The sequence below is a fragment of the Mesocricetus auratus genome, unplaced genomic scaffold, assembly GCF_017639785.1.
Source record: "Mesocricetus auratus isolate SY011 unplaced genomic scaffold, BCM_Maur_2.0 Super-Scaffold_4256, whole genome shotgun sequence".
Lineage (NCBI taxonomy): Eukaryota > Metazoa > Chordata > Mammalia > Rodentia > Cricetidae > Mesocricetus > Mesocricetus auratus.
This window is the reverse complement of record NW_024429182.1, coordinates 112592351-112617325: the sequence shown is the minus strand read 5'-3', so window position 1 is coordinate 112617325 and position 24975 is coordinate 112592351. Positions and strand designations below refer to the sequence as shown.

At 40.7% G+C, this 24975-nt stretch overlaps 2 long non-coding RNA genes across 3 annotated transcripts in view; one reads left to right on the top strand and one right to left on the bottom strand.

Moving 5' to 3' along the window:
* LOC110342366 overlaps positions 1-11878 on the top strand; it is a 30619-nt gene extending 18741 nt beyond the window's left edge. For both annotated transcript variants that reach the window (XR_005869886.1, XR_002384415.2), the window contains exons 2-3: positions 7748-7942; positions 11480-11878. This is a non-coding gene — a long non-coding RNA (uncharacterized LOC110342366). The remainder of the gene's footprint in view (positions 1-7747; positions 7943-11479) is intronic.
* Positions 11879-14776: 2898 nt separating this feature from the next.
* LOC110342352 lies at positions 14777-19623 on the bottom strand. The gene is made up of 3 exons (XR_002384394.1): positions 19523-19623; positions 15239-15337; positions 14777-14966 (listed from the first exon to the last, which is right to left on the bottom strand). It is a non-coding gene; the product is annotated as an uncharacterized LOC110342352 (long non-coding RNA).
* Positions 19624-24975: the final 5352 nt, after the last annotated feature.

Here is a 24975-nt window from a genome sequence, read left to right as displayed (position 1 = left end):
AGTACACATTTTAAAAAGTCTCAGGGCCAGGAAAATGACTCAGTAGGTAATGTCCCAGCATGAGGACTTGAGTTGAGACCTATAGTGCCCACATAAAAATGCCAAGTGAGGACAAATACATCTGTAATCCTAGCACTAGAGGGATGGAGACAGATGACTCTCTGGGGCTAACTGTCCAACTGGTCAATACCATGTTCAGTGAGATACTGCCTCAAAAGATAGGATGGAACGCAGTGAAGAAAGACACCTTATAACTTTCAGCTTCCGTGCACATTCACGCACATGCACACACATTAGCACACATATGTGGACACACAAATACACCACACACAAAGACAATCTCTAACATGCCTTTTTAGCTTACAACTATTTAATCTGAAATAAATGTCATTCTTGTGCTTATTCAGTGTCTACACTGCAAGCCTAATTACACGAATAAATATCCTCCTGAAGAGAAGTGGCATAATTGGTTCCCCGTGAACAAAGATTGCTTTTTCAAAGATTAAATATCTCTCACCGTATGTTTCACGACTCTCCTAATTTCCTTTCAAGTATTACAAAACTGTTCCCAAATATGAATATTTCCCCCTTACATGCACACAAATCTCTCTGCTTAGTTTTCCCATGCAGCTTTTAAACAAAATTCCACCCAGGTCTCTGTGAACTTTAGCTAGCAAACAGAAAAATTTGCACAGCTAAATAAAATTATAAATGCATAATTAATGAATGTCCTTTCTGTCTTAGTTTTGTGTTCAAATAGACATTTATTTCCCCAAGAAAATACTGATGTAAGTGTAATCTCTCAAGTCCTTGGGGCTTGGTAAAGTCCCATATTTCCATGCTTGCTGCTAAGCAGAGTTTTTATTTTGATGTGGTTTGCAAAAGGGCTAAAGCCTTTTTTAACTGAAAATATAAAAAGTCAATGAATTGGCTTTAAAAAGGACATCAAACAACCTCTGCATAGCGGATGGAGAGGGAGCCAGCTCTGGACTCTTTGCTCACTAAGCCCTGAGAGGCTTAATCAGATTATAAAGACTCATGTGTAGCAGATGAGACGCACCCTGCTGAGCGCTTGTGTATCTGAAAGTTAATTTCTGCTTGAACTGATGTGGTCTGAAAACTAGGAACCTTTAATTTAATGGTCCCCACGCTCAGCCAGTGGGTGCATACTAGTTATTACAGGTATATTCATTAATACACAATGAGAAATGTTATTTGTACATATTTTTCCCCACTTCCCATAAAAATCGACAGGCTCAACTAAAGAGCAGAAAAGGAACTGGAATGTGAACGTCCACTCGAGGACAGAGTTGCCATTGTCCTTTCACAATGAAATGCGTGCACTGACAATGTTCTCTTTTATACCAGCTGACAGTTCTCGAAGATGGTCACCACCGCTTCCTACCTGCGAGTATTCGTTACTCAGAAAACCAACTCCACAGTGTGGCTTGGACCTCGTGCCTGACTTGTAAAGCCTGGAGCACAGTACTGGGGTGCCATTTTCAATGTGACTTCCCTCTCTTGAAGCTGGCACTGCCCCCAGTTCTCACTGCTCTGATGAAGCCAGCAGCTGGTCTTGAGCTGCACTGTAGAGAGGCCCAGCTGGCAGGACCTAGAGATAGCCTGTTATCGATAGCTAGTACCCATCAACAGCCATATGAGCCAGGAAGCCAAGTCTTCCTAGTCAGTCTCAAGGTGACTGAAGCCCCATCCATTGGCTGGATGGTGGCTTGAGATCTCTGAAACACAGGTCCTCTGAGCTCGCAGCAAAGCTGTGAGCTTGTCCATGGTTTTGCTCAGAGTTTCCGGTGTACTTTGGCAGTACAGCAGTAACTATCATGTATAGTGCTGACTGTTCCTGGTGTAGCTCACCGCTTATACAAGGGGGTCTAGGAAGGCATCTTTAAACAGGATCAGAAATTGCAAGAAAATAATACATTTGCTGGACATAGAGTCATCCCTCAGAATCCACTGGGAATAATTTTAATGGACACACACACACACACTCACGCATGCACGCACGTGCACACACATGCTAAAATCTGAGGATGTACAAAATGATGCAGAGAACTTGCATGCATCAGAAAATCAGAAAGACAAGCATGGTATGTACTCACTCATATGTATATTAGACATAGAGCAAAGGATTACCAGTCTACAATCCACACCACCAGAGAAACTAGGAAACAAGGAGGACCCTAAGAGAAAAAGGCATGGTCCCCTGAAGAAGGGGAAAGAGACAAGAACTCCTGAGCAAATTGGGAGCACGGGAGGAGATGGGAAGGAGGTAGGAAAAAGAGAAGGGAGGAAGGAGGACATGAGGGGTCATGAAGACTGAGACAGGGGAGGAATAGAAGAAATCAAGAAAAGAGATACCTTAATAGAGGGAGCCAGTATAGGTTTAAAGAGAAATCTGGCACTAGGGAAATTTCAGATGCACAAAGATGATCCCAACTAAGAATCTAGGCAGTAGTGGAGTGGCCACCTTTGATGCCCTTCTCTATAATGAGAGTGATGACTACTTTGATTACCATCCTAGAGCCTTCATCCAGTAGCTGATGGAAGCAGAAGCAGAGATCCACAGCAAAGCACTGAGCCATACTCCTGGAATCCAGTTTCAGAGAGGGAGGAAGGATAAGCAAAGGAGTCACGACCATGCTGGAGAAATCTACAGAACCAGCTGACCCAACCTAGTGAGAGCACACAGACCCTAGTTGTAAAGCTGAGGAACCAGCATTGGGCCAAACCAAACCATCTGAATGTGGGAACCAATTAGGAGGCCTGGGCATCTGTGGGTTCTCTAACAGTGGAACCAGTATTTATCCCTAATGCACAAATGGACTTCAGGATCCTATTCCCTAGAAGTGATACTATTTCACTCCAGATACACAGAGGAGGACCTGGGCCCTCCCCCAAATGATGTGACAGACTTTGCTGATCCCCCATGGGGGCCTCACCATATTTGGGGAGTGGATAGGGGGTGGGTTGTGGATAGTTAGGGGGCCTGGCAGGATGGGAGTGAGAGGGGATGGGGGTTTGATATGTAAGATGATTGTAAATTATTAGCTAAAAATAGATAAAAAAGAAAAATTGTGAAGTATACAAAATAAAAAAACTTGCACACATCATCCATGTGTTACCTCTATGGTTGTAAATGTGATGCTTATGTAGTTGTCATGCTGTGTTGCTTAGGAAGTAAAAGAAATATCTTTTACATTAGAAGTACAGACCTTAAAAACTATTTTCACATACAGTTGGTTGAATCCACAGATGTAGAACCTGCAGGCATGGAACTAACTGTATCAGGCCTTGATGTCACATGAGACAGACATCAAATTCAAAGCAGCTGTTTATCATCTCATAAACCCAATGGATAAATAAGAGGTTGGGAAATTTCAATGCCTGTGACAATCACTAGGGTCTCTCATGTTCAGCCCCATTTAAAGAGATGAAATAAGCAATGGCAGAAAATCTAAACCAAACAATTTTTAAGATCTGTGAATGGCCTAAGAGACTTGCAAAATAAACGTCATCCTCTTAAGCCTGACCAACTGACAAAGTTGAAATAAGTCTCAAACCCCACTCCAGCAACTAGGGATGGGAATCACTCCAGACCATTAGAAAACAGCCTGGCAGCCTGTTTTCAAACTAAAAAGTAAGAACCTTCCATTTGATCTTGCCTGAGATTTTGCCTCCAATAACACCATGTGAAATCTCAGGCACAAGGATATTTGCACAGTGTTATTTGTGCAACCTAATCCCAAGTCCAATGTGGATGTGTGTCTGTAGAGGAAGCATGGTAGGAAGATTTGTCCTGTGCCAGTTGCAAATGGGTTTGTACGCTGGTATCCAAGGGCGAAAAGCAACTTTTTTAGGCTGCACCTATGGGTGAGAGCGATCATTTTTCAGAATTAATGATCTGATTTTGTAGATTTTTTACTTATACTATACATAGGAAGAAATCAGATAATTACGCGGATGACTTAGATGGTAGAGGAAAGAAGAAAAGGAGATGAGAAAAGGTCCATGCATTTTTTTAACATGCTGGAGACAAAAGTATATACAAAGAAATGAGGAATTGAGAAGAGAAAGAAAGAAGCAAAGGAGAGGGATGACAAAAGAGAAAAATTTGAACAGGCATTTAAAGTGCTGTCTGCAGTAACTACAGCGTATGATCATCTATGCATGTGCACACATGCTTGTGTGTTTGAGAACATGTGTGCATGTGCATAAAAATTGTACAAAGAAAAGTGCCAGGAAAGACAACAGTAACTTTGTAAGACTGATTTTAGAGATTCTTCATAATTTGCTTCATACTGTATTGTATTTTATTTTTTCTCTCAGCAAATATGTTATTTATATAATCAACAGGGGAAAAGCAAAAATCTGGTTTTGCCTATGAAAATAACTCATTCATCACCCCAATAGTCTTTGTCTATTAACATTCTGTGCAAGGGTTCATCAGGGATAGAGTTCTGCTATAAAACAAAACCAAAAAAATTACAAACCTGAACAAAGTATCTGCAGAACACTCAAGGGACCCTCAACTCAATACCACCCTTGTCTCTAAACCCATGGAACTCCAGAGTAGAGATTGCTGTCTCTGTCTGTAGCAGGTGAGGAGGGAGTTGATATTTATAAAGTTAAATAATAGAAAAATACTTGTGGAATTAAAACACATGGTAAGTTACAATGTACAGGTAAAACATTGGTAGGCACAGACTGTGTCCAGGTCAGATTATTTTACTGGGTTCAGGCAACGTTTCTAAACTGTATTTCAAATCCATTCAGAGAGTGGTTGGATACCCCACCCAATAACAGTCTTGCCACAATTTCACTGCCCCACCGTGCTTATCCAAATAATCATAATTAAACTCAGTGGATAAAACAAACAAAAAACGGTAAGAGGGGCTCTTAGGAAAAAGAGTAGTTTGAGGGCGGATATATAAGAGAGGAGTGGGTGAATATGATCAAAATACATTGTGTGTGTGGTGTGTGTGTGTGTGTGTGTGTGTGTGTGTGTATGCGCGCACATGCCTGAAATTTCAAAGAATAAAGTTCTAAAATGAATTTTATTAGCAGAATCAGGAGATTTCACATTTTTAAATTTTGGATATCAGCATACGTGTGCTTTGTTATCATTTTGTTCGTTGCAGAATATACAGTCTTTTCAACAACTGACCCCCTTTCTTGTGTGGAAATCAGCCAGCTAAACCCATAGTGGCTGGCTGCCCCAGCTCTGACAGAACATTGAATTTCTGCTGCCATATTTTACATTTTTCCTTGGATCTTTATCATGACAGCTTTCTGGCATCTGCCTGGCACTTGCCATTCTAGGTGGCTTCCTCAATGACTGTAGCACAAGGACAAGGACCCCCAGGAAATGACCCTGGGCTGCCCTCTGATGGCCCTGACAATAACTAGGCCTAGGACCTGCTAGGTACTGTACCCAGGACAGGTGGATTCAACTGCTCAGGCTATCCAGGATCTCCAGATTCTAGAGGACCCATTCATAAACCCCTGAGCTCTACAATCAAGGCTCAAGCCAGAGTCACACGTTAAACTTTAGATTACCCAAGGTCACAGTGTGTACAGTGGGATTTGGGAAGGTAGTGCCTTCATGAATGAGATCATTGTCCTCATCAAGGTAGTCTCAGAACGCTGTCCCACTTTCCATCTCATGGAGTCATATACAGAAGATAGGGACATTTAAATGAAGAACTGAATTCTGCCAACTTGCAATACAAACAAAGTGACTAAATCTAAAATACAAGATACAGAATTACAATTTGGGACTCATGGTGACATAGTGGTTGCTGGTGGTTCCAGGAGATAAAAGAAACCTTAGGGTTTCACTGAATTAAGAATAAGATACAGAACCTGCTTTGAAAGAAAGTTCATTGGCCTTTCCAGTGTCTTCCAAGAGCTGGCAAGTCCAGATTGGTGACTGTCACTAGTTGCTAGGTAAGATTCATAGTCTTGTCGTTATGATTAGAATTGGACTAAGTTTTTTTTAAGGCGTACACAGTCTGAGCACCTATTTCTACGTCCTTGTGACTCTATTAGTTATAACACAAGTGATTCCATATTGTATGACTTTCACCAAAATATTAGCTCTCTAAGACTTCCTAGCCTCCAGCACAGTGAGCAGTTAATTTCTTTATGTCTCCTTGTTTGTGGTTTATAGTCTCACACATAGACTGAGACAAGTGCTGGGACAGCTAGCTGCACCCAGATCTGTGTTGCAGCTGGGTGCCCACTCCCAACACAGTAGGCCCCCTCTGCTAAACTCCCCTCTGAAGGAGCCTTGGGAGGAGAAACCACACCGACCTCTTCTCTCACTCCTAATTCTTCTTATCCATGGCCAGTGAGATGGTTTAGCAGGTAAAAAAATGCTTGACACAACGCCTGATGCTCTGGCTTTGGTCCTTAGGACCCACATGTGTAAGGAGAGAACTGACACCTGTGAGTTGTCCTTTGACCTCCATACATGCACCATGGTATGCACACACTCTAGACAAACAAATGTTAAAGTGTTCCTCCTACTAGCGCTGAAGAGTTGGCTTAGTAATTAAGAGCACTGGCTGCTCTTCCAAAGGTCTTGAGTTCAATTCCCAGCACCAACATGGTAGCTCATAACCATCTAATTCCAGTGCTAGAGAATCTGATATCTTTTTTAGAGTGGGCACTGATACTCAGATATTCATGCAGGTAAAACACCATTAAAAATTGTCATGAATTTTTTCCCTCCTATCCTGAGCCTCCCCCCATGGAGGAATTAATCGAGGGCTGGCTGAAGCAAAGCCTGCACTGGTCTCCCAACCATTGCCTGTCAGTGTGGTCTTGTCCTGTTTTCAGGATTCTTCTCCTGCCTCTAGTCTGTTGCTGCTTCCCACACTAACTCAGGCTGATGGCCACAGATGTGATGATGTGGTTCTAGAACATTCTCAGCCTTTTGATTCATGTGAGCTCTGATCATGACCCCAAGAACAGAAACCGCCTGGACTGCAGAACTTTGCCAGCTGAGTTTGCATTGCTCTTAGCACTGGCATTTATTGCAGTGGAGGAGAACTGACTTCTTTGCTGTACTGTCTATTGCTGTCATTGAACTGTGAAGAAGGAAGGAGGGAGAAAAAGACTCATGTGACTTACAGGGAAAACTGTGCACTTGAGGCTGAGTGCTTCCTGGAACATGCTCACACCCAGCCCAGCATTCTCTAGTCTCTGATTTCTTCCCATCACACCATAACAGTACCCGAGGCTATTTGAGACTGGAGTTATTTAATCCTGTGTAAATTTTGAAGTCACTATCAGGCATCTTCAGGTTGTGGTTTTAACATCTGACTTGCAGAAAAATGAGAGGCAGTTCACAGGTACACTTCTGCTAGCTTCCTGTGCCCTCTATGTATATACATAATAGACGTTTAAGGTCAGACTGGGATGGGGAAAGGCCATTGTGGTACAGGGAGAGACAGATACCCTACTGGGGGTGCTCAGATAATTCAAGGGAAAGTTCTTGTGAGGCCTGCTCTGATGAAATATATTTGAGAGTCAGAAATGAATGTCAAGCCAGGAGATAGGAGTCCTACCAAGACCAGGTGAGAATTTTCTAGCAGAAATTCATAGATCTGAGTACCTACAAAGGTGAAGAAGAAAGAAATAGTTCCAAACTGTGTTCTGAGGTAGAGAGGAAGACTAGGGGTACAATGTCTCCCAAGGACTCACCCACCGCTTTTATTTGTAACAGGTTCTGAGGGCCCCTCAGCCACTCATTCAATGAATACTGAATTCTGAGGACCTGTCACCCACCTAGCAGATGGCAATGGATTCAGGCAATGCAGGACTTGCTGAAGATTCTAACCTCCAGCTCATCATTTCTCAACCATCCCTGAAGACCAGTGCTTAATGGCCAGCAAAATAATTAATGTTCTTATTGGACTTGGTGAGTTGTGACATCCCTCTTGTCCTTTGAGCCTTATGGAAGCTATTTGTTTTAGAGCAAAGATATTAAATTCATGCCTGAGAGTATTAAAAGAAGACAAACGGCCTTGGATGAAATAAACTACTTCTCAAGGAACATTTTTCTTGAGCTGTTCCAACATCTTGTCATTTACAAAACATTTTGGGGTTTGAATTTTTTGTTTGTCTGATTTTTTTTTAATCTTTGAAATGAACTTCTTGCTGGTTTATAAACCACATCTTTCACAGTGTTGTCTGGACTTGGCAGAGCTGTCTGCTGTCCACCTTGAGTCCATTTCTTCTCACACGCAGCTCCTACCTTTACGAAACAAGGCAAAGGAAGTAACGATATCCTCATCCCTTTTAGCTCTGAAATTGAAGGATGCTGGGATTTTCCATCTCTCGTCTTTGTGCCTGTAGGTTACTGGCCACAGAATTAGAAGCTTCAGTATAAGCTGCAAGTAGAAATGAATTAGAAATTAGATTAGATTTAATTGGAAATTAAAGGATAAGCTTTTCTGAAGTGTGAGTTTCCATAGCACCCAGCTGGAGTGGACCATTTAGACCCATTTAAAGGACACGCATCTGTTCCAAGTTCTTCCTTGATTTAATTAAAAAATGAATGCCACAGACAGCATTCGTTAGGCAGTCCATATCATGTGCATATTAAGGTGCTGTGGAGCTTTCAGCTTTATTTAATAACCTAGAAATGGATGATGAAATTACACTTAATATTTCAGTCGGTGGTGGAGGAAGTGAGATCCAGCAAGCTTACTTCAAATTAGAAGCAAAATTGAAGACCATGAATCACTCTCAACGCAGGCACAAAGCATTTCCCTCCCATTTTCCATTTCACAACTCAAGTGCTTTTCAAGTTATGACTTTCTGATACAGAAATCCCTCATCCAAAGGATGAAGGGCTGCTCAAGCCAAAAGGATTGCAGTCCTTTGACCTGGCACCCTCTGTCACCACATGCCTGCCGAGCAACCTTCCTAGTCACTGGGTTGGTGATAGAAAGAACTTCTTCCAAAGACAAGTCAAGAGCCCATGTGTTCCTCTCTGGAATGGCTCAAGTATTTTCATAGTTCACATTTCTGGCCTTAGTTTGTGCCCCATTCATGAATTGATTCATTGGTAACCTTAAGGACATGTTTTCTGCTGGTCACCAAGAGCACTGAGAATTGGAACAGTCCCATCCCAGGAAGGAGCAGCTGAGTGTTCCCCACTGCAGGAAAGCTCTTCTCTTCCTTTCTGTCCCCAGTGCTCTTTACTCTCAGAGTCACCAGGAGTCCTGCAGAGCATTTTGGCCCCCTATCTACTTGTCCTGAGGCTGTCAAGACATCTTTATATTTATAGTGCCCAGGCAATAATCTGGCAAATGGCAAACATTACTGAATGAATGAAACACCAAGTATTTCCCAAAATAATGCAGTGTTTCAATTGGTTTAGAGGGTTGTTTTTTTTAAGGACACAGAGATGGGTCAGTGGAAGAAGGGTGTGAATTGGGGAAGAGTAGGGGGAGAGGATGAATTCAATCAAAACCCATTGTATAAAAGTCTCAAAGAATTAATAAAAATTTTAAAGTGAAAAATAATACTGAGACAGCTCAACAATTATTTGTGGGTCATCCATTCAACAGAAGACTTCAGGCCTGGTCTTGTAGGTCTGTGGTAGGTCTTGCTTAGCACAGATCTTGGGAGGTTCACTGGTCAACCAATCTAGCTGAAATGGTTAGTGCCAGGTTCATTGAGAGATCCTGCCTCAAAGAATTAGGTGAAGAGCAGTAGAGGAAGATATCTGAAATCATCTCGTCATCTCTGGCCTCCACAAATGTATGTTCAGGCAGCTGCAACTACACACACATGTGAACACACACCATACAACTATGTCTATCTATCTATCTATCTATCTATCTATCTATCTATCTATCTATATCTACCTCCAAACAGCAGCACCATATACATATGATTCACAATGTTTACAGGATCACTCTCAGTGACACAAACAAAAACAATGAAAAAAAGTCAGGAATTAAGGGTGCACTGTGAGATATGGAAAATCATTTAAATTGAGCGGTACTGTACTGTGAACACAAAATGTGCAACAGGCATGACAGAATGATGACATAAATATATAAAGTCAAACTTATTAGGTATGCAAAGGGCGAAACTAAAATTTCTCACATTGTCTATAATATTGCTGAGAATCGATAACCATTTCTTCAAGGACTTTAAAGCAATTTATCAGACCCATCATTACAGCAAACTTTAAATTATCTTCTAAAAAGGTTTTGACAGTGATTTGGTTGGCAGTGGTCTGAGGCTGATCATCAGACTGTGCTTGGGGAGCAGGGTAGGTGTTTATTGAGGCTGTGTGATTCCTGAGAATTTTGGGTGTTGGAGACTGGCAGAGAATGGAGTGGGCTGTGGACTTCTGTTTTGTAAAAGCTTTTTCTAAAGTCAGGCACTGGCACTGGCGCTTGGTTCTGGAGTCTGGAACTCAGTGCCTCTAGCATCAAACACATTCAACACATGATAGTAAGGATTTTGAGAACCTGAACTCATTGCTGCATCAGCAACCTCCATGTGTGTACACATGCATGCTCAAATACACATACATATGTGGTAAGCTTTGGTCTTTCAAGGATAGCATATTTTCAAATTAAAATTATTACATTTTTAAAACTTCACCCTAAATCTTAAGATTCAAATTGTTCATTGGAGAGACACATTTAGCATTGGGTGCAGTGAAGTTATAGATGTGGTATCAAGAATTCAATTGACTATTCTGTGATGCTCTTCCAGCTTCTTTCAGATAAAAGAAGGGAAATGTTATTGTATTTATATAATTGTCATGATTCATTACAGATTAAATTTTGAAATGTCATTGGCCTAGGAGAATGCTTACATCACAACTTGAAAGTAAAAAATTCACAAGCAACCTTTCCAGGATGTACGATATGAAATAGTAACGGGGAGCAGCATGGGTGTTTATATAGAGATAAGGAAAGGAAAAGTAGGTCCTTGAAGTTGGTTGCAGGATAGTGTCCTGGTGGTACTGGCAGCTTCTCTCTCTGCTGGTGGCATCTACTGACTACCTAAAATTAATAAAATATTAAAACACTTATTATTTACTTTATCACCAGCAAAGCCATTGATTTGGGGTTTGGGTGAGGTAAGTGGGGAGGAAATAATGCTAAAGAAACTATTTTTTATTGCTTCATAGCAGTTAATAGTATGGGCAGAATGATGCCTTGAGCTGCAGATGCTGGGCCACCACCCTACCTTCCTACTAGCTAAAACATCGGGTTCCACACAAGTCTCACAGCATATAGCCGTATCTGGCTGCAAGTTACAGAAACTCAACTGAAGCTAAATTTATGCTAACAAAGGTAGAGAGCAGGATATGTAGGCTCATGACTGAAAAGTTTGGATGCCATCAGTGGTACATCCAGGTGCCAGACAAACTGTCTTGTCGTCACTCACCTCTGTTGATTTCTTTCCTATATATTCATTTCAGTGTGGTTAGGCATGGACACCAGCAGATGACAAGTGAAGTCCAGAATGGACCCAGTGCTGACTGCAGAGATGATGGTGCGTGCAGCTGACCCCATATGGATGACTTGGGAAATCTCTAAGCCAGATGAAGATTCTGCTCTGTCAGATTCATGTGGACTAATATGCTGGCCAGCTGCTTCCTTGTAAATGTCACTGGGGGTTGGGCTTTGAGGTTTTAGAAACTCAAACCAGACCCACTGGCTCATTCACTCTTCCTGCTGCCTGCACATCCATATGTAGAACACTCAGCTATCTCTCTAGCACCATGACTACATGCATGCCACCATGCTCCCCACAATGATGACAATGGACTAACCTCTGAACTGTAAGTCAGTCCCAAATAAATATTTTCCTTATAAAAGTCGCAGTGGTCATGGTGTCTCTTCACAGCAATAGAAACCCTAACTAAGACAGGCGTAATTCTGAATTTTAAAACTCATCCTTATGCATACAGATAAGTGTAGGCCTCACCCCTCATCTAAGAAAATCCAGCAAACAGAGGCCATTACAGAAAACCACAACAGATCATTATGTAGAAACTCATGGGTCATGTGAAGTCCACCCCAAAGGATATATGTACAACACAATTTCACCATCAAAGGCTCAAGGTACATCTCTGAAAAGGGGCCAGAAAGACTGTAAGAGTCAGAGACTCAAGATGTTTAGTGTGAAGTTGTGTTTTCTAGAAATGACTGGGAAGCTATTTCCAGGATACCTCAAAATTATGGCTTCCTAAACTAGACGGCAATAATGATAGTATCAACAGACAAGATAATGTAGAAGAGGGAAATCTAGACAAAGAACTACAGGAATCTAATGACTGCTGAAAGAAGGAGATTTGGTCTCTCTCAGGGTTGGGCCCCCTAATTGGTTATCTAATACAAAGTAGACAGCCTTGAAACCATAATTGGTTATCTAATACAAAGTAGACAGCCTTGAAACCATATATACACAAGGCCCATTAAATGGGCTCAGTAGGTTTTACTTACATATTTATGTGGTCATATTTATGTGTGGATAGATAGATAGATAGATAGACAGACAGACAGACAGACAGACAGATAGATGATAGATACTTCATATGATGATGCTATAGTATTAACTCTTTTTTGGAAGCTGAATTTTATGTATATATTTTTTCTGTATTTTGTGATTTTATATAATGGGCACATAGTTCTTTCTAAATAATGATAAAACATAAAAAATATGTGGTGGCCATTTCTATGGCATGCTTACTTGTAGAAATACATTCTAATTGGCCCCAGGGCTCTGTCATTGGCAGTCAGAGCCTGGTGTCTTTTTCAGTGATCAGAATGAGGATGGATCATTACGATTTTCCGGACTTGCTTTCAATGTGATTCTGGCAGCCTTAGAGGCATCGCAGGTACCAGAAGCAAGAGACAAAATAATCTCAACAAGCTGGACCAACAGCATAAATCTAAGGACAAATGCACCCAGGAGATAACACACTTCTAAGTGGGTTCAAAAGCTAATTACTCAATCCAGAAATGTAGGTATCTTACCCAAGGGTGTGATTCAAAGGAACTAAGGGTTAGGCTAACTCTAAGTACATTGTCAGCCAAAGAGTTGACAAAGCACTGAAAATGAATGCTGACACTGTATTAATGTAAGCAGGGTGTCCAGAACCAGGCAGCAGATGGCCTTGATCTTGAAGCAGCAATCAGTCCCATAGCTCCAGAGAGCACTGTGGTGCTCTGGATATGCCCTCTGTAGGAGTGAATCAAGTGAAGTCTTCCCAGAAGAAAGCAAGAAGCTCACACTGCAGGACCAGAAAGCTGGAATAAGCAAAAGGACCCTTGTGTGTATGGTGGCAAAGGGTTCCCCTCCCTCATCACAAGAGAAAGAGAAGAAAACAAAACAGCAATATTAGTTTTTATTATCATCCAGATTGGCAAGTCAGCACAATGACCAAGTTAGTGGTGGGATCCTGATGCCTTGCTGAGGAAGACTAAGTCCAAATCATAGTTTGACCTCTACAGCAGGTCACCTTAAATACCTACTCCTCAATCTATGTCAATTATTATGAATTTTGTTTTTATTTTTGTTTTTGAGAAATCTGACTCTGTAGTGCAAGGTGGCCCCCAACTCACGGCAATCCTCTTCCCTCAGTGTCCTAAGTGCTGGGATTATAGCTATAAACCACTATTCCTGGGTTATTATAAACTTTTATTATGAGTTATAATATATGAATTATTTTTATTAAAAATGTAGTTAAAAGTCTATGATTGTGATCTGAAAATAAATGTAGGTTTGGCTTTTTTCCTGGTGACCTACATCATTAATCATACCAGCAAAAAATGTCAAGGTACAAAAATAAAATAAGAATTAAATTACAACACAAAAAATAGTGGATTGATGCTTTAAAATTTCACCAACATATAGTGACACATCTACATCATAGTCATCACAGGACTGAACAGTAACCCTGAAGGTTTTGTTAAACCTTAGCTTCTGAAAAACTTTAAGCTTTCAAAGTGACAGTTCAATTACCACAATGAAGAACATAATTGAAGTCCCATTCATATTTTCAGTCATGTTCCTGTGCCAATTTCTCTTAACTCCATTAATCCCTTTTAAAACGCAGACATGGGTAGCACATGGAGTCTGGAGACAAACCACCTGCAGAGTGAACCCCTGGAAGCTCTCATTTATAGGATCTTGTTTGTCTTTTTCTCCATGAAAATGGATCCATACCTAGAGGGGCCTTATAACCATGAGGTCACTAAGTTAACCTCCGCAGAGACAGAAGGCAGTGCATATGTGTCTAACATTATAACCCACATCAACTGTAGCAAGAGCTCAGAATGTAGATACATTAATTATTTTTCTCACTGCTATGAGAAAATATCTGACAAAATCAACTTAAGGAAGGAAGAATTTGCTTTGAATCATGGTTTGAGGGTAGAGTCCATTGTGTGTGTGTGTGTGTGTGTGTGTGTGTGTGTGTGTGTGTATCTGTGTGTATGGGGGGTGGGCACAAGAGGAGATCAAGCTGTGGTTTCAGTAAGTTATGCATCTTCTCCCATTGTGTCCAGACTCCAGAAGTAGAGATGAATACTGGGCTCAGTTCACTTTCTCCTTCTCACTTATTCTGGTATCTCAGTCTATGGAATGTACCACCCACAGGCAGGCTGGTCTTCCCATCTCAGGAAAACCTCTCTGGTAACACCTCACAGATATGCCCAGGGGTTTGTTTCTTAGCTAACCCTAAATTCTGTCAGGTAGACAAGATCAACCACTCCAACTTGACACACAAAACATCACTTGTACTTCATAACATCCCCACTGATCCCTAAAGTCTAATGTTCATCTTGTAAAGCAAAATTTAGTTCATCTTCTGAAAACCAAGAGTCTTCACAATTCCAAAGTGTTCAAAAGAATATGGGCAAGGTCTCTTCCAAGACTCAGGCAATTTCTTGACTGTAGGACTGTGTAAAATCAAAAGTACAAGTTGTAAGCTTCTAACATACAATTTCATAAACAATCCCATTACAAAAGGAAGGGATGGGACCATAGCAAATAAATACAACACCAAAACCAAGGCCAGAAGAGAAAGCAAATTTTGCATCTCTCTGTATGGAATCTGGAATTCATGATAGAATCATCTGAGTTCCAAAAGCCTTGAGAAGTTCTTGACCTCCATTTGTGCCATCTATATATAGCATGCATGCCCTCTGTGTGGGACTGGCTCCATTCTTACCTTGGCAGATGTCTCCTGTATCCAGTATCTCCAATGTTCTTGGGTTTCCATTGCAGCCAGGATTTACCTTCATAGCTTCATGCAATAGACTCCTGGGGCCTTGCAAAAAATAAAGCACTGCTACATATTGCCCAGTCTTTATGGTTTGAAGAAATCTTGGCACAATTCTCCAGGACCCATAACTCTTTTTCATGTCTATAAAACCAGCACCATGTGAATGACACTGTCAAGCTTTACTGCCAGCTTGAGATGTGTTTTGTTACATTCAGGTATGACTATAATGGAATCTGTACATTGTGATAGTTGAATGTGTAAAAATGGCTTCCCTAAACAGTTATTTCAAACAGTGTATCCCATCAGTGGCATTCTTAGTTCAGGCTCTCTCTTTTTGAATAAAATTGCATTTTTTCAATCTGGAGCCTTTGATGGATGGGGTCTTGTCCCCAGAATACCTTTTCTATAGTCCCGGTATAGCCCACAAGATCTCTTTATAATAATGTTAATCTTTTAAACAATTATAGCCACTTTCTCCACAACAACCCAATATGAAACTTTAAATGTCTTTTTGTTCATTTTTCATATCTTTCCAGGGTACTTCTTGCTACTGTTCATACTGTAGACCTGGATGAGATCATCAAGCAGTAACCATATCACAGCCTAAATGTTATCTTCCCTTGGAATTTCCACCTCTGAACAAATCACTCCACTACTTTTGAATTCAACTTAAGGACATGGACAAGATGAACAAGATTCTTTGTCAGAACATGACATAAATGTCTTATAGCCCAGTGTCCAGAAGAGTCTGTGCTCCACTTCGAAATGTCACAAGCTGAGCCTTCACTGTTCACATTTCTCTTGGCATTTGCTCTTCTAAACTCCCAGCAAAGGGACCATTCAGCTCTGCTTACAGCATTCTGAAGCTTCTCTAACCCACTGCTTCAAACTCTCCCATATTGATCCTGTATTAGTCCTAGGGGTCTAAGAATTACATGGTGAGGTTTATCACAGCAACAGCCCCACGCTTCTGAATCTAATTTCTGTATCAGCTCCTTGTCTGGTTGCTGTGACAAAACATTTAGGGACAGCAATTTAATGAGAGCACTGGATTGGTTTAAGTTTTGTTTTGTGGCTTATGGTTTAAGCATACAATCTATTGTGATAGGGAAAGCAAGGTGACAAGGACAGCTCTCAGCTGTAGCAACCTGAGCATGAGTTGACTGGTCACATTGGGTCTGCAGTCAAGGAGCTGTGATGGACAAATGCTATAAATAGCTGGCTTCTCCCTCCTTTCCTTTTCATTCAGCCCCAGAATCCAGCCGGTGAAAATGTACCACCCTGCTCAAAGTGGGGCCTCCCTTCCCAGCTAAATTTATCTAGAAATACCCTCAAGGCAAGCCCAGAGGGGTGTCTTCTGGGTGATTCTCAATCCTGCTAACTTGACAGTCAAGATTAGCCATCACAACTGAATGCTTTAAGATCTGGAGGAGGAAGAAAGCTTTCATCAATGAATGTAGAATTTCTAGGTCAGGGTGTCAATAAGAAGCCCACCAATTTTGCTGTATTTTTAAATTGAATTTCTATTTTTTTCTTGCAGTGTGAGGAATAAAACCCAAGACTTTGAGAAGCTAGGGTAGCATTCTACCACTGAGATACATTCCCAGTCATAGGACTATAGGACTAATGTTATTCTTAAGTTTTGAGCAGGTGATATGATGTCTCTGTTGCTTATATGGGAGCGAGGAAGGGGGGACAGAGTCCATCAGCCACTCCTCCATGGAAATGCCCCTGGAAGGGAGCAGCACTTGAGACACTCCATACTCTTTGAAAGAAAAAATGACATTATCAAATGTACTTCCATCTTCATTCAGCAGTTTCATTTCTGAGAATCTGTAGCCCAGATAGCCCGTCATAGGTAGGACATAACTCGCACATACAGAAAACTACTCACTGCAACTCTACAGTTGTAATGTCAAAGGACTAGAAAAGACTCAAAAACTCAACAAAAAGAAACAGGTTAAATTTTTTTCCTGAAACACTGTTGCACAAAGATTTTATGGAATCCTCTGTCATCAGGGAAGGAAAATAAATGTCTCTTCTTCTGGACAATAAGTACAGAACACATAAATAGATCCCTCTGCCCTAGTTTGCTTTTGGTTGCTGTGATCAAAAAACATGACCAAAATGCAACTCAGGGAGGGAAAGTTTATTTCATCTTTTACTTCCTTGTCACAGTCCATTATTGAGATAAGCCTGGTCAAGGACTGGAGGCAGGAACCTGGAGTTAGGAACTGAAGCAGGAACTATGAAGAAATATTGCTTACTGGCTTGCTCCCCATGGCTTGCTTTCTTAGACAACTCAGGACCACCTGCTCATGGGAGGCACCTCTCACAGTGGGCTGGCCTTCCCACATCAGTCATTAATAAAGAAAATGCCCTCACAGTCTTGCCTACGAGCCAATCTGATAGAGACAATTTCTTAACTGAGGGTCCCTCTTTCCAAATAGCTCAGTTCATGTTAAATCAGACAACGAACAAACCAACAAAAATATAGCACATTGACCTTTCATATATAAAAGGGAAACTGAACTTAAATTTATATTCAGCTGTGCTTGTGCTGTGGAGATATACACACTAAATTAATGAAAAGGGTTGTGGGAGTAGGGGGATATAGTGACTGATAGATAGAAGGCTACCTTAAAAAACCTCTAAGGCTACTTTTGTTTTGAATAAATGATATTTGAAGCGAACACAGAAATGAGAGCAGTAAGGCTCTTCATTCTAATGAGAATGTTGATCTATTACAAACTGGCAGGTTCATTTTGAAACTGTTGATCATTTTCCCCAAATCACTGATCTTCTCTACCATTGGTGCTCTAATGGAGTCACTTGCCAAGATTCTGATACCTCATTTGTTATCTCCAGAAATCTCCTTTAAAGGATGCTTTCTGTATCTTATATTTTTGGTTGTGAGCCTAGCCTTTAACAGTGGAGCCTTCTCTCTAGTCTCGTTTCTGTATCTTAAGCAAAGAGCCCACTTATATTCATGAGGAAACAAACACCCATGTGGACAGGATATGGTCCTTCCCCGTGCCTGCTGCCTTCACTTGCCTTATGTTAGGGTCCAAGAGAAGCCCCCAAGAAAAGATGAACAGTCATGTATTCAATAAACAGGAGAACTTCATTAACTTCAACATGTTGGGGTGGTACATGGATACCCCAAAAGAAGCCAATAGGTTTCTTTTAAACCAGATTAGGGATATTCCAGGGAGGAGAGATTAGTCTGGGGACTGACTGGCGGCTTTAAACAGTCTAAGGGTGACTATAAGTTTGGTTGGCAGCTCAATGGTTAGGGGCACAGGCTGGAAGAAGTTACCTATAGTTCGCTGAAGCTTGCATAAGGTTGTGAGGTGCCCTCTGACTGGTTACCTCTGGGCTGCAGCTTTCCCAAGAACTGCTTGCTCAGTTAAGGTGGGTTCCAGTAAACTGAAACAAGGTCGTTAGAATCCTGTCATAACTCTGGTCTGGATCCCTGGCCCTCTCACCTTCCCACTTCCCTTCACAGCCTCTGAAGGTCATGCAAATAAGATGCAGTTAATCTCAGTTGGGATACCTAAGGGACAGCAGTAATGGAAACATCAATGCAACTGAGTTGTACAGCTCAATTAATGATCAATAGATTGCAGGCCACACCCGACTGAATAGAATAGTGATTACAGTACCACGAGAAGCAATTTTCCATGCCACTGAGTGGAGACTAAGTTTTCAAAGACTTTTCATATACTTTCAACATATGCGGAGTCCATTGAAACTAATTTTCAGGGAATCACTGAGACATTTCCAAGCTCATGAAAGGAAAGTTAAACTAATTTGTCTGAAAGACAAAAAGAATGTGTCGTGTTCCTGGTTGCAAATATTTAGCCAAAAGACAAAGTATCCATGCAGCAAAACAACTCTGAGCCAAAATATGCCTAGGAATTGGGGGGTAAAGGTGGAGTAGTTTCTACTACCCAGCTGGGCTCAGAAGGGAGATGATTAAAATGTTCTAAATGAATGTAGGGATAATTACCTGTGACTGTGCTACAAACTCTTGAACTTTAAATATATACATTATATGGCATATGAATTTAATTTCAGAAAACTGTTAGCCTCAAAGGTAAATGATACAAAATATCACTTTATATTTTATACCATAATATAAAGGTAAAACAAGAATAATATGAAAAACTGCTTTTGTAAAGATTGTATTTAGTACCTTAAGGGGAAGATGGATTTATTTTAACTTACAGTTTGAGAGGATGCAGTCCATCCTGGCAGGAGAGGCCTAGAGTGACTTCAGCTGTGACAGCAGAGGCATAAGGCTGTTTGCTCACATGTGGGCAGACCAGGAGGCTGAGATTGGACAGCAAGCAGAATCAGGCTATAAACTTTAAGGCCCACCCCTCAGTGACTTACTTCCTCCAGTGAGCTTCTAACTATTAAAGGATTCACAACCTTCCAAAATAGATACACCGTCTAGGGACCTGTGAGAGATGTTTCATTCAAACTTTAACAGTAAAGGTGATCAATGGAAGTGGGTGTGGGCAAGAACTCAAATCTTGTGGCCTCTGATCCTCCCTCTTCACTCATTGGCATTGAAAATTGCTTTTCACTGTACTGGAACCATTATTCTCTTCAGTCCCGTATAGATGCCATCATCTGTTATAGATCATTATGGTGGATATGCGCCTGTGAGTGAGGGAATTAATGGAGGCCAGAGGCACTCAGTTTCCGAGGACCTAGAATTATAGGTGGTTGTGAGCTGCCCAGCACACGTCCTGGGAGTTGTAGTCTACTCTGTAAGAGCAGTTTATATGCTCTTCATGCTAAACTATTTCTCCAGCCCCATTCACTCTTAACACATGGCATCACTCCTTTGCTACTGCACAGAGAAAATGGAACCACAGAAAGAATACGCCTAAAGGTCTTGACCCCAAATGCTTGACCATTCCATGCTCAGTACCCACCATGTCTCTCTACCTACTTGGCAATGATAGACAGACCTCTCCTGTAGTCACTTCTTCTCTGTGTTTCTTAGAATGTTTCCTGTCTCAGGAAGCTGCCCCCATTGAGTTTCTTTACTTCCCCATGCACTGCAAGATCTCCCTTCTGTTCTGACTTCATTTAAACATGCTCAAACTGTCATTCTGGATGAATTTTTCTAGTTCCAGTCATTCACTTACACATTTCATTATGCCATTTTTTAAACATTTGAGTAATAGTCCATTGTGTAAATATCCCACATCTTCTCTATCCACTCTTCTGTTGAGGGACATCTAGCTTCTGTCCAGGTTTTGGCTATTATGAATAAAGCTGCTGTGAACATAGTTGAGCAAGTGTCCTTGTTGTAGGATTGAGTATCCTTTAGTTACATGCTCAAGAGTGGTATAACTAAATCTTGAGGTATATAGAAACAAAACTTTTTGAGGAACCACTATATTGATTTTCATAATGACTGTACAAGTTTGCACTCCTACCAGTAATAGGGAGGTGTTCCTATTATTCTACATCTTCACCAGAATAATGTGTCACTTTAGTTATTGATTATAGCCATTTTGACAGATTATGATGGAATCTCAATGTAGTTTTGATTTGCCTTTTCCTGATGGCTAAGGATGTTGAACTTTTCGTTAAGTGTTTCTTGGCCATTTGAGTTTCCTCTGTGGGGAATTCTGTTTATATATTATTCCTTTATTGCATCCACTGCAAACATGTTTTCCAGTGGGGATGTAAAGTGAGACAGTGAATGCTTTGGAGCTGTGTGTATTGTGTTCTTTCATTTATTGTCCCCATGATGCACATCGCTGTTAGCCTTATGCAGTTGTTGCCAGGCCCTGCTGGGAGCAGTACCTGCAGGTCAGCATCATATAAGTCACACACACACATGACACAGGGCATTCTTTCCTATAAGCATCATTAAAAAAAATAGTTTTAACATGCGAATACTTCATCCACTTGGAATGTGTGTGTGTTACTTTATTTGTTTGAAATTAATTTTATTTTATTCATTGCTGGGAAATGCCATCACTATCAAATATTAATTTTGTTAAAACATTTAGTGTCTTCTCCATCTCTCTGCCTGCTACTGAACCTCAACCAACCATTTTAATTGTTATAGGTTTCAGTCAATACTGAAATCATTTTGCCATCATTGTTTTTATTTCCTTAAAAATATCTTGACTCTTTTTGTACATCTATTATTTCAAGTGCATTTAGGGTCTGAAAATAATTTTGTTTTTTTTTTGTTTAGAGTCACATTTTAATTACAAATTAGTTTGGGAAGAACTCATATCTTGGTAATTACTGTCATTGCCTAGATGTATCTCTTCAATTACTTCAACCAGGTTTTTATGTGGTTTGGGAAATTGAAAAGGAGCATTTATGAAAATAAAGATACAAACCCTTGTTAAGTCTCCTCTCTGCATTCTGTAAATTGTATTACTATTGCTTGTGGAGTCTGCTGTATTTTCTATTTGCCTACTGCAAGAAAATATGAATTTTAATATCTGCATAGGTTTTTCTTGTTCTTTCTCATGGTTATGCATCCAGTTTTTTTCTTGGCTGAGTGGTGGAACCCTCCAAGAACCAGAATACATTGATAAAGGCCACCCTTTTGTTTCTGACTCTAAGAGAAAACCATTGCACACTGGCTTACTGTTTTGAGAGTTACTCCCCACCATGTTGAAACAGGCTTTTTAAAAATTCTTTTAAATTTTCTGTTTGTTTGCTTGCATGCTTGTGTATGCACTATGTGTGTGCCTGTTGCCCTCAGAGGTGAGAAGAGAGCATTGGACCCCCTAAAACTGTAATTACAGATGATTGTGAGTGGGCATGTGTAGGAGGAAGCCTGTATGCCGCCATTAACCATGTGACTTACTAGAGGTACATACAGATGAAGTAATAAAAGAGCAGTTTACCACACCGCTAACCACACCCACTTTAGGCATGACTAAAGACGTATACAGACGGACATAAAGACGTATACATACATAGGCAGTGAACTACGTCACTAGCCAGGCCCACTTTTGGGCATGGATAGGGGGCGTTACGGGAGAAGGCATAAAAGATTGAACAGCGGAAGTCTTGGTCTTTTTTTCTGGATTTCAGCTTCCAGTTTGGCAGCGGAAAACTACTGGGCTCATCTGGGTTACTTGTTTGGTATCTTGTGAGTAATTTCTACAATAAATACTTAGTGTTACTTTCAGTAAGTGTGCCGTTTATCGTTACAGCATCAGTTTGGTGTCAGGACTGGGATTGTAAGGTATACCAGTTACATGTTTTATATTATAATATTTGAAAAATTGGAACAATTTACTAGAGACATATGCTGGAGCATTGTCAGTTTTTATTGCTTTAGGTATACCCATAACAGCCATCACCTCTAAGAGGTGTGTAATAACAGAGTCAGCTTTTTCAGAGCTGAGGGTAGTAGCCCATTGGAAGCCTGAGAACGTGTCTATGGTATGGTGTACATATTTCAAACTGCCAAATTCTGGGAAGTGAAATACATCCATTTGCAAAAGTTCATTTCTGTGAATACCTTTAGGAGAAACTCATGTGATTCGCTTAAGAGTCTTCCTGACTCAGCATAAGCCAAAAAAAAAAAACCAAACAACAACAACAACAACAAAAAACAACAAGGTTCTTTTAAGAAGCTCTGCTAACAATTGAAAGGTGTGTAAGCACAGCTGGAAGTGGCAGTGACCACATCTCCAAGCCGGCAGCTGGAGTCACGCTTACGCCCACCATCTTGGAAAAATGGCAGTTTAAAACAGCCACGGTTTTAACAGATAAGACACATGGCCAGAAAAACATAAAGATTTATAGTAAAGTCAGACTTGTATGAAGAAAAACCTCTAAAGGTTTACAGTTTGTTTAAAAATATACCTAAGATTGAGAGAAAAAGAAACAGCCCGGCTGTGGTGGCTCACGCCAGTAGGATTTGCTGCAGAGGCAGAGGCAGGCAGATTTCCAAAGAGAAACCCTGTCTCAAAGAAAAATAAATAAAAGTAAAAGAAATAGAGTAATAATAGATAAATAAATAAGCCATGTAAAGATGAAAAATACACAGAGAGTCTGGATACTGTATGCTATTGTGTTTTTCAGTTTTTTAATTGCTCAGGAAGGAACAACTGCTAAAGTACACTTGATTATAAATGCTGCTGAATTAATTCAACTTATATCTTTTGAAAATGCCTTGACTTCATGTAGGCTTCAACGGACGCTGTAACGATACGCGACACACAATTACTGAAAGTAAAGCTAAGTATTTAATGTAGAAATACTCACAAGATACCAAACAAGTAACCCAGACGATACAAGCCGTTTCCTCTGCCGAGCCGGAAGCCGAACTCCAGGAAAAGAGAGCGAGACTTCCTGTGTGCTGTCTTTTATACCTTCCCCCGTAACGTCCCCTAGCCATGCCCAAAAGTGGGCCTGGCTAGTGACGTAGTTCCGCCTACGTACGTATACGTCTTTACATCCAGCCGTATACGTCTTTAGTCCTGCCTAAAGTGGGTGTGGTTAGCGGTGTGGTAAACCGCCCTTTTATTACCTCATCTGTATGCGCCTCTAATAAGTCACATGTTTAATGGCGGCATCAGACTTCCTCCTACAACTTCAAAATTTAAGTATAAGGATATGCTACTTGGAAAAGGAGTTTTTATTTATGTTTCTACAGAAAATGAAAAGCTGAGGATGATTCCTTCCAGGCTTCTGTGGTTTGACGAACCAAGACCCCCGGAAGTAGTGGACCAGGTGTTCCAACAACTGAAACAGCTAAGATGATGCAGCTTTACAGGCCCTGAAAATAAGGACTTATACAGGTTTCTGAGTTTTGTCATGATCCCCATGGTATAAACAGCGCCCCCTTCCACCACGAAGCAGTTTGGAATGAGCGACGTCCTAATTCCCATCTTGTTTATAAACCTTTGTTTTCATTTAAATGGGATTGTTTATAATGGTTAATGATCACAACCAATCTCCTTTTAATGGTAAAAAGGGGAATTATGGTATGGGTATGGTTTTTCATTTATTGATACGAATTCAAGGTCAATTTTGTGATATGTATATTTCTCCTCTTGATTAAGTATTGTGCTTATACTGATCTTTTAAAATGAAATGCATAATTGAATACAGACTATAGATAGTTACTTATAATAGAATTTATAGTTAGGTAAGTTAGGTTTTCTAGATATACAGAAATATATTTGAGATAAATAGTCTTCAAACCTTTCAAAGACCTTCAGAAAATGGCATTTAAAATGGTTTAGGGTTTTTCTTGACAATGAGAAATGTCTGCTCCTGGCAGCACCAATTATGTCTGAGAGGAAGATGGGCATCGAAGAAACTCGTTATGGAGTTTGTTTTCAACATGGCAAGATTAGCTAGCCATTTGGGCAAGAAACTGCTCTTGCCTAGACTGCTTGACTGTTGCTGTATAAACTGGACATGCAGGACCCACAGGAAAGTGACTGCTGAACTCATTCTTACAGGGTTCCTGCTTCATGGAAGAGTCTACGAGACTTTCTGCAGGACAAAGAGAAATGACTGACAGACTGCCAACGCAGATGGACAGTTTGAAATTTCCTGCTTTGCTGAGAAATCTTCTGAACACATTGTGGCCTATGGGCTGAAGATGGATGCCCCAACGTTACAGAGGAACTTTGGGTGACTGTCCAGGTAGCAAGATGTCTCTGTCA